Raw genomic sequence first — 10059 nt, forward strand, 5'->3', positions numbered from 1 at the left:
TCTGTCACTTAGGCTAGAGTGTGTTTTGTCATCATAGCTCACTGCAACCTCAAATTCCTAGGCACAAGTGAACCTCCCGAGGAGCTGGGACTATAGGCACACACCACCACCACCACATCTGGCTAATTTTTCTATTTTTCATAAGGCAGAGTCTTGTACTTGTTCAGGCTGGTCTTGAACTTTTGGCCCCAAGCCATCCTCTCGCCTTGGCCTCTCAGAGGGCTAGGATTCCAGACATGAGCCACCGTGCTCTGCCCTTTGTATAATATTCTTGAGATGACAAATTGTAGTGATAGAGAACAGATCAGTGGTTGACAGGATTTAGGGTTGTAGGATTGGGGGGAAGATGTTACTAAAAAGGGATAACACACACACACACACACACAAACAAAAAGGGATAACAGGGATTTTTTTGTAGTGATGGAAACATTCTACTGAAATATATATGCATGATAAAAATTTGGTGGGGGGGGGGACCCTAGTAAAACCCAAATAAGGTCTGCAGCTGAATTAATATGTTGTATTGATGTCATTTTTCTGGTTTTGATAACGTACTATGGTTATATAAGATGTTATCATGGAGGAAGCTGGATAAATGGTACATGGAAACTTTCTGTACTATTTTTGCAACTTCTTATGAATCTTAAACATTTCAATGTAAGAGATATTTAAAAATAGGCAGGTGTTCTTAGGAGACACATGCTGAAATATTAGGGTTGCAGGATCTTGATTTATATAATTTACTTTGAAATGGTTTGGCAAAAACAGCACACACACCCCCTCACATATATGCACACAGAGGGGGAGATAAAGCAAGTGTGTCCAAAAGTCAACAGTTGATGCATCTAGGTGAAGAGTTTACAGATATTTATCGTATTAGCCTTGCAACTCTTCTCCGGGTTTGAACTTTTTCAAAGTAAAAAGTTAGCAAAATTAATTAAGGTCTAGATAGATAGGGAGCGAGGCAAAGTAGGGAAAAAGAAAGTAGCATCTAAATTTGGGATTGAACCAGTGACCTTCAACCTAGCAATCTCCGAACGTGGGCTAATTTTAAAGTCTTCGCTCCCTCCTTCTTTCCCCATAGGAAAATTCTGCTTGTTTTGGAGTAACAGAAAAAGGTCAGAATTCAGCCTCTGTTTGGAGTATTTTAAGTGCTATTCTGAGTCCTTGATGTTGCCTAAGTGAGTTAGCAAACATTTGCTGAATACTGGCTCTATGCCAATTTCTGTGATTACAGAGATGACTATAGCTAAAAGTAATCAATGTGCCCCTATTCTCAGATGAATTTAATTTTTGATATATAGAACATATGTAGTATGTACTATGCTGTAGCTTTCTTTTTCCACTTCATAAATCATATACATTTGTCCACATTTGTTGTGTAGATCTAAATCTATTTACTTCTTTTTTTTTTTTTTTTTTTGGCTGGGACTGGGTTTGAACCCGCCACCTCTGGCATATGGGGCTGGAGCCCTACCCTTTTGAGCCACAGGCGCCGCACTATTTAATTCTTTTTAAACTTCAGTGTAGTGTTTACTTATATAAATGTGCCATAATTCAATCTTTTGTTGTTGGACTTTTGTGTTTTAGTTTGACTCTATTAAAAACAACACTCTTTTTTTAGAAAAGGAAGAAAAAAAATGCATTGCTTGAGTGAAATCCAGCCTCAACCTCTACTTAATCAATCAACCAACCAACGCATATTGAACACTTGAACCCTTGCGTTTCCAGATGTATACTTGGTGTTTTTGTGTCTGTGTGGGAGACATCATCACTGCCCCCCCAAAAGGGTATGACCAATTGGAGAAGTATGGCTAATGTGAGGCCCTAACTTATAGACCACCATAAGGCAGTATGCATATTACTGCAGAGTGTATGTACTAAGTACTGAGAGGGAAGCCTCACCCCCTTTTTTTTTTGTTAGCTGGCTGGGGCTGAGTTCGAACCCAACCCTCAGTATAGGGTCTGGTGCCCTACCCACTGAGCCACAGGCACCACTCACCTTTTCTGTGTCTGATTTTATACTCATCATTTTTTTCAGCTAAATCTCTTTAGTCTCCATTAAAAGATCCTCACATGAGCATATCATTAAGGAAGGTGGGGGAGAATCATGCTTCAAACTTTCTGGAGAAGGGGGCATGTTTTTAAACAAAGAAACATGAAAGAACATGACATCAGGCTGTCATACTCCTATTTGTCCTTTGTTCATACAAATCAAACTGTATCCATCTACATAGAAGATAAAAATAGCCTGAGTGCAATGTCATGCCTATAATCCCAGTGCTTTGGGAGGTAGAGGCAGGAGGATTGTTTGAACCTATGAGTTTGAGGTTATAATCATGCACTCCAGCCTAGATGACAGAATGAGACTTTGTCTCTAAAAATAAAACAAAACAAAGAATTCTGAGTTCTTTTTTTTTTTTTTTTTTTTGCGGTTTTTGGCCGGGGCTGGGTTTGAACCCACTATCTCTGGCATATGGGGCTGGTGCCCTACTCCTTTGAGCCACAGGCGCCACCCAGAATTTTGAGTTCTTTGTGTGGCTCAGTTGATGATAACACTTCAGTCTATGAGTTGTAGTGTCTGCACAATTTTGCATTGTATTATTTGAAGTACAGCTTTTTCTTCCCCTTTCATATTTTTGCTTAGGGGATTTTGGGTTTCTATATTTTGGCATTATCTCCGTGCTTAAGCCTATCTGTGTCCTCACCCTTTTCCCCTTCCCAGAATTTTCTCTTCATTCACCTACTTGAGTATGATGCTGTCACCTACTTCTGAGTCTGCTGCTAGGCTGAACCAGAGTTTCTCGGACCCTAGCTTTAGGAGAAACAGGGAGACTTGCCGGCTCAGTTGTACTTCAGAACCAGGGCTAGCTCCCTGGTGCAGGTGCCTGCTTTTTTAACTTCGCAGAATGTGAGAATGGTAACAAATCTGAGAAAACATTTGGCCTCCCCCTGCCTTTTGTTGCTTCCCAGAGACAAGATCCCTGTCAGCTACTAATTGAGGATTATTAGCTTCCTGGCTGGAGGAAGACACAAAGGACTCGGAGTGCCCTTTTACCCCTAGCATTTTCTTTACTTCCATATTGCTAATTCCTAAAAAAAATCCTTCAATTCAACTCAGCAGACTTGTACAAACCAAGTTTTTTACTCCCTGAAAAGAGATAAAGGCTAAATACAGACACTCTAAAGGGGGAACAAAGGAACTCTAATTTGAATAAGAAAATAATCCCTCCTAATGGCCGGTCTCCCTGAAAAATAAAGGAAGAGAAAGCACTAGAGCACTGGGGGCCTGAAAGAGCTGGAGAGAGAATGGCAAAGTAGGATGGGAGAGAGGGGTGTTCAGTCTTTATAGTCTGACTTGGTGAACCTCACACAGTTCACACCAGTGTGCCCCAGGCACCCAGCCAAAGACTATGCCTACACTTTCCTAAAATGAGTATCCAGAGGTCTCCTACTGTCTTTTTTTTTTTTTTTTTTTTTGAGACAGAGCCTCAAGCTGTCCCCCTGGGTAAAGTGCCATGGCATCACAGCTCACAGCAACCTCCAACTCCTGGGCTCAAGGGAGTCTCCTGCCTCAGCCTTCCAAGTAGCTGGGACCACAGGTGCCTGCCACAACGCCCGGCTATTTTTTGGTTGCAGCCATCATTGTTGTTTGGCAGGCCTGGGCTGGATTCAAACCTGCCACCTTAGGTGTATGTGGCTGGCGCCTTAGCCGCTTGAGCCACAGGCGCTGAGCCTCCTATTGTCTTATTTTCCAAACAGACAAAGCAAGAGGCACTAGACTAATTTTCAAAAGACAATTTATGTAATGGTTTGATGTATTTTGTATTCTGTGTTTTTCACAACAAATTTAGAAAGAGTTTTATTATCCCCATTTTCCAAATAAGTGAAGTGACTCTGGAAGGTTGAGGAACTTGCCCAAAGTGACACAACTAAAAAGTGGCAGGTCTGAGTCTTGAACCAAGTTTCTCTAACCCAAGCTGGTGTTGTTTCCATCACACTTTATTCCACATTGGGTCATTGTGTGTGTGTGTGTGTTAAAATATACATAATGATGTTTACTATTTTAACCATTTCATTTTGTTTTTTTGAGAAACAAAAAACTACTTTGTTACCCTGGTAGAATGCCATGACCTCCTAGCTCACAGCAACCTCAAACTCTTGGCCTCAAGTGATCCTCTTGCCTCAGCCTCCTGAGTAGCTGGGACTACACGTGCCTGCCACAAATGGCTGGCTATTTTTTAGAGATGGGGTCTCACCTCTTGCTCAGGTTGGTCTTGAACTCCTGAGCTCAAGGGATCAACCTACCTTGGCCTCCCAGAATGCTAGGATTACAAGTGTGAGCCACCATGCCCGGCCATATTTTAACCATTTTATATGTATAATTCAGTGTCATTTATTATATTCACAATGTGGTATTGGCCATCATGACTATCTATTTTAAAACTTTTTCTTTTTTTTTTTTTTTGCAGTTTTTGGCAGGGCTGGGTTTGAACCCGCCACCTCTGGTATATGGGGCCAGCACCCTACTCCTTGAACCACAGGCACCACCCTTAAAACTTTTTCATCCTCTCAAATGGAAACTAAACTCTATACTCATTAAGCAAGAACTCCTTATTCTGCCATCCCTGGCAACCTCTATCCTATTTTCTGTCTCTATGAATTTGATTATTCTAGGTACCTTATATAAGTGGAATCATACACTATTTGTCCTTTTTGTCTGACTTACTTCACTTACTATAGCTTCTTCAAGGTTCATCCATGTTGTGGCATGTACCAAAACTTTATTTATTTATTTGAGACAGAGTCTCACTATGTTGCCCTGGGTAGAGTGCTGTGGTGTCACAGCTCACAGCAACCTCAAACTCTTAGGCTTAAGCGATTCTCTTACCTCCCCCTCCCAAGTAGCTGGGACTATAGTCACCTGCCACAACACCTGGCTAGTTTTTGGTTGTAGTTGTCATTGTTGTTTGACAGGCCCAGGTTGGGTTCAAACCCACCAGGTCTGGTGTATGTGGCTGGCACCCTAGCTGCTGAGCTACAGGTGCTGAGCAGAAACTTTATTTCTTTTTATGGTCTGATAGGGTATTTGGGTAGCAAAGGACAGAGATTTCATTCATGCCCTTAGACTTTAGAAGTAATGAGGAGTTATTGTAAGCTACCTTCTAGAATTAAGGAAGACAAATATCTCAGCTACATGCTGAATTTCAGGAACAGCCATGTGGTTGGATTTATTGGGAATTAAATAAGTCTGATCAGGATAGTTCTGGGGACCAAGATATCACATTACTCTATTAGTGGAGGTAAGTTGTTTTCAGATACCTGACCATTATATCAACCTGGTGATATTCTACATAGTGGTGTTCTCCTATGTGGTCTGGCACTACCAACTCAACTACTTCATACCCTGTGAAAAGAAACACTCAGGCTTTTGCTAACTGTATTTCTACCATTTTGATAATACGCTATCTTTTCTCCCTTGTGACTTTTCACCTCCTGCTTCCAGTGCTAGTTAGCAAACTTTCTGTCTTTTCTTTTTTTTTTGAGACACAGTCTCACTATCTTACCTTTGGTAGAGTGCCATGGCATCAAGGCTCACAGCTCATAGCAACCTCAAACTCTTGAGCTTAAGCTATTCTCTTGCCTCAGCTTCCCAAGTAGCTGGGACTACATGCACCCACCACAACGCCCAGCTATTTTTTGTTGTTATTGTAGTTGTCATTGTTGTTTTTAAGCAGGCCTGGGTCATGTTCGAACCCGCCAGCCCTGGTGTATATGGCCAGCATGGTGCCAAGCCAAGTTAATAAACTTTCTAAAAATTTTTAGGGCTTGGCGCCTGTGGCTCAAGCGGCTAAGGCGCCAGCCACATACACCTAAGGTGATGGGTTTGAATCCCTAGCCCGGGCCCACCAAACAACAATGATGGCTGCAACCAAAAAATGGCCAGGCGTTGTGGCGGGCGCCTGTAGTCCCAGCTACTTGGGAGGCTGAGGCAAGAGACTCGCTTGAGCCCAGGAGTTGGAGGTTGCTGTGAGCTGTGATGCCATGGAACTCTACCCAGGGGGATAGCTTGAGGCTCCGTCTAAAAAAAAAGAAAAAAATTTTTAGCTCTATTTTCTGATTGACTTGGTTAATCTCCAGTGATCCCTTACCATATATCTCACAAGACACTTGCTTATCTAGAACTTAGTTGCGCCCGAGATAAATATCTTCTCTTCCTCTGATCAGATATAGGCAGGGCAATAAGTCACATCCTATTGAACATTGTTCCTAATGGTAATAAAAACCTGCCTCTCTTGGGAGGAGGTTGGCAGGCAGGTGTGCAGAGGTCATTGACTTCATCCTTCAGCATCTCCTGTGCTCTGCCACCAGGTTGTTTCTTTTTTTCTTTGTTTTTCAAATGAGACCTATTTATTTATTTATTTTTGAATTTTTGAAACAGAGTCTCACTATGTCGCCCCTGGCAGAGTGCTGTGGCGTCACAGCTCACGGCAACCTCAAACTCCTGGGCTTAAGCAATTCTCTTGCCTCAGCCTCCCATTAGCTGGGACTACAGGTACCTGCCACAACACCTGGCTATTTTTTGTTGCAGTTGTCATTGTTGTTTAGCTGGCCCAGGCCGGGTTGGAACCCTCCAGCCTCGTGTATGTGGCTGGCGCCATAACCACTGTGGTATGGGCGCCGAGCCCACCACGTTGTTTCGTGCACTTTAGCCCTATAATATCTGTTCTGTGACTTCAAAAATCATGGAGCAGAGGTGAGTACGTCTGGGTTGATGTTTATTATACAAGTATTTTTGCTCCTATTTTTAGATTTTACAAATAATTGCCATTTGTTGATATATAGTTCGGAATTGCTTGAAATATCCTCAGCTTATGTCAAACTGCCTACTTATAGCTTCTAAACAGGGTTGTTTCTCTAAAATTGAAAATCTGTTGTTAATTTTCTTGCCAAGTCTGCATTAACAGGAAGACATTCAGAACACAGGGCACGCTGAGGTGTTAGCACATCCACAGGATGGCTCCCTCTTCCAATGAGCTGTGGGAAGAATGACTGGATTGTGGGAATCAGGCCATTCCTAGCTCTGTGACTGTGACAGAGAATGTGGTGCTTACCAAATATCACAAATACCTGGTGCCCACTCCCTCCTGCTGCATTTCTTAGCTTCCCTTGTAGTTACATTGGAGCATGTGACTAATTCTGGCCCAGGGGCTATGGGAGGAGAAGTGATACATGTTCTCTACACTTTTTCTTCCTGGAAGGTATTATTCTAGTTGACAGAACCCACAAGCTTGAAGCAGACTGGAATCCCGAGTCATCATTTGAAGCAGTGCTGTCCTGAGCAGCCTCCTGATCTTTCAAGAGTAGGAGACCTCATCTCTAAAAATAGCCAGGCATGTAGTCATAGCTACTTGGGAGGCTGAGGCAAGAGAATTGCTTAAACCCAAGAGTTTGAGGTTGCTGTGAGCTGCGAGGCCACAGCACTCTACAGGGTGACAAAGTGAGACTCTGTCCCCCCCCCCAAGAAAATAATTAATTAATTTAAAAAGAAAAGAGTGGGAAATAAACTTCTGTGGCTTAAGCTGGGAAGATCTTGTTTTTTTAATGTTAACAGCAGCATAGCTTAGAGTTACCCTGACTAGGTCACTAACCAGTGATGTGACCTTGGACAAGTAACACATGAGCCCATGCTGATAAAAGATTGAATATATAAACTGGGAAGAAGGAACAAATCTCCTTTACAGAAGAATTCCAATTAATATATGTAACAGGAATGAGGGAAGCAGAAAATCACTGTCAGAACAGCCCAGTAAAAACTGCTGCAAATAAGGTGTAAAGATGAAGATAATATTAGTGGGAAAGACCTTATGGAGAAACAAGATATTTGTATAACCTCAAAGTATAGAAACACAGATATTTATCAATTATCCTATTTTGAACGTATGTCCAGAAATCTTTTATATTCCCTCCAGAGTATGAGGTTTGATTTTCCTCTCCTTCAGTGTGAGCTGTATTTAGTAATGCATCGCTAACAGATAGCGCAGGGATCATTAAAGAGCCACATAGTCTCTGTTGCAACACCTCACCTCTTCTGTTGCAGCATAAAAGTAGCCATAAAAAATATATATAAATGGATGAATATAGCTGTGTGCCAATATAATTTTATTTACAAAAGCAGACAGTAGGCTGGATTTGACCCTTCAGTCCTGGTTTGCTGATGTATAGAATAGCATACAAAAAGGAAAAAAAAGGTAACACTTCAGTGAAGAAACCTTGCAGACACCACTTTAACCAAGTGATCAAGGTTAACATAACTAGTAATAATTCAGATTGAAGTGATATAAGTGGAAATGGCAGAGTAAGGAACTCCAAAATTCCATCTTCCATAAAAGCAATAAAAAAAGTTGGAAAACCATCAGAATCAACTTTTCAGAACGCTGGACACTTAAAGCCTACAGAAACCTGAGGAATATTTTCATGAAAAATCAGCTTAAGGGCTCGGTGCCTGTGGCTCAAGTGGCTAAGGCGCCAGCCACATACACCTAAGGTGGCGGGTTCGAATCCAGCCCGGGCCTACCAAACAACAATGACAGCTGCAACCAACAAATAGCCGGGCGTTGTGGCGGGCGCCTGTGGTCCCAGCTACTTGGGAGGCTGAGGCAAGAGACTTGCTTGAGCCCAGGAGTTAGAGGTTGCTGTGAGTGTGATGCTACAGCACTCTACCCAGGGGGACAGCTTGAGGCTCTGTCTCAAAAAAAAAAGAAAAATCAGCTTAAGCTCAGTAAAAACAATAAACAAAAGTGTTTTTAACTTATTCTTGTCCCATCCCCAGGTTGGCAGTGGCCTTGAAGAAAATAGTTACAGTCCCAGGATAGATACCAGTATGAGGGAGAGCAGAACTGACAAGAATTGCCTTTTTAGGTTTGCCTTAGGGCTGTCTAGAGCACTTGCTCAGAGTTTTCCTTTATCTTTACCTTGGGACTCTGCAGCGCTGGGGATGGCTATCCAAGGAGCATTTGTTGAAGAAATTTAGAGGCAAATGTTACAGTTTTTGCTGCCTAGAGCGTTGGATAACAGTTGGGACAAACATTAGACTAAAGCTTGGGAGGGAAGGCTAGAGAATGAGACGGTTTGAAAAATTCAGACATATTCCTGGGAAACTAGAATGCCATGTGCATGCCCAAAGCTATGCACAAGCTTGGCAAAGACCTGTGAAGGCTTTAAGCTTTCACTTCTGGCCAACCTTCAGGCTCTGTAAAAGCATGGAATGAAGGCTGAGGGTTGAAGGCATGTGTTCAAATACACATAGCCCATCTGCAAAGACTAGGAGGGTATTTTTTAGTTCCAAACACTTAAGGAAATCTGTGTGCAAACACTAGCTGACCTCTAAACTAATAAAACCGATATTTTAGTGGCCATATACAACAGAGAATACTGACTTTACAAAATTAGTTCAGTAAAGTTACTAAACAACAAAAACTACAGCAGTCAGCAACAGTGAACTCTAGGGAGGAAGAAGAATCTGATTTCCAGAGCTGCCATGTTGTAATACTCAAAATGCCCAGTTTTCAACAAAAATTACAAGACATGCAAAGAAACAAAACGGCATGGCCTAAACACAAGGGAAACAAAGATAATCAATAGACACTGTCCCTGAGGAAGCTCAGATGCTGAACTTACTGCATGAAGATTTTAAATCACCTATTTAAATTATGTTCAGAGAACTAAAGTAAATCATATTCAAAGAACTAATGGAAACCATGAGAATGATGCCTCACCAAATAAGAGAGCATAAGAGACCTTCTAGAGTTCCAGAGGAGAAGAGAGAAAAAACAGAATATTTGAAGAAATATTGGCTGAAAAGATCCAAATTTAATTAAAAATATGAATCTAGGCTCAGCACCTGTAGCACAGTGGTTATGACGCTGGCCACATGCACCAAGGCTGGCAGGTTCGAACCCAGCCCAGGCTAGCTAAAACAACAATGACAACTGCAACAAAAAAATAGCCAAGCATTGTGGCGGGCACCTGTAGTCCCAGCTACTGGGGAAGCTGAGG

The sequence above is a fragment of the Otolemur garnettii genome, unplaced genomic scaffold (genome assembly GCF_000181295.1).
Source record: "Otolemur garnettii isolate 467f Iridium unplaced genomic scaffold, OtoGar3 scaffold00021, whole genome shotgun sequence".
NCBI lineage: Eukaryota > Metazoa > Chordata > Mammalia > Primates > Galagidae > Otolemur > Otolemur garnettii.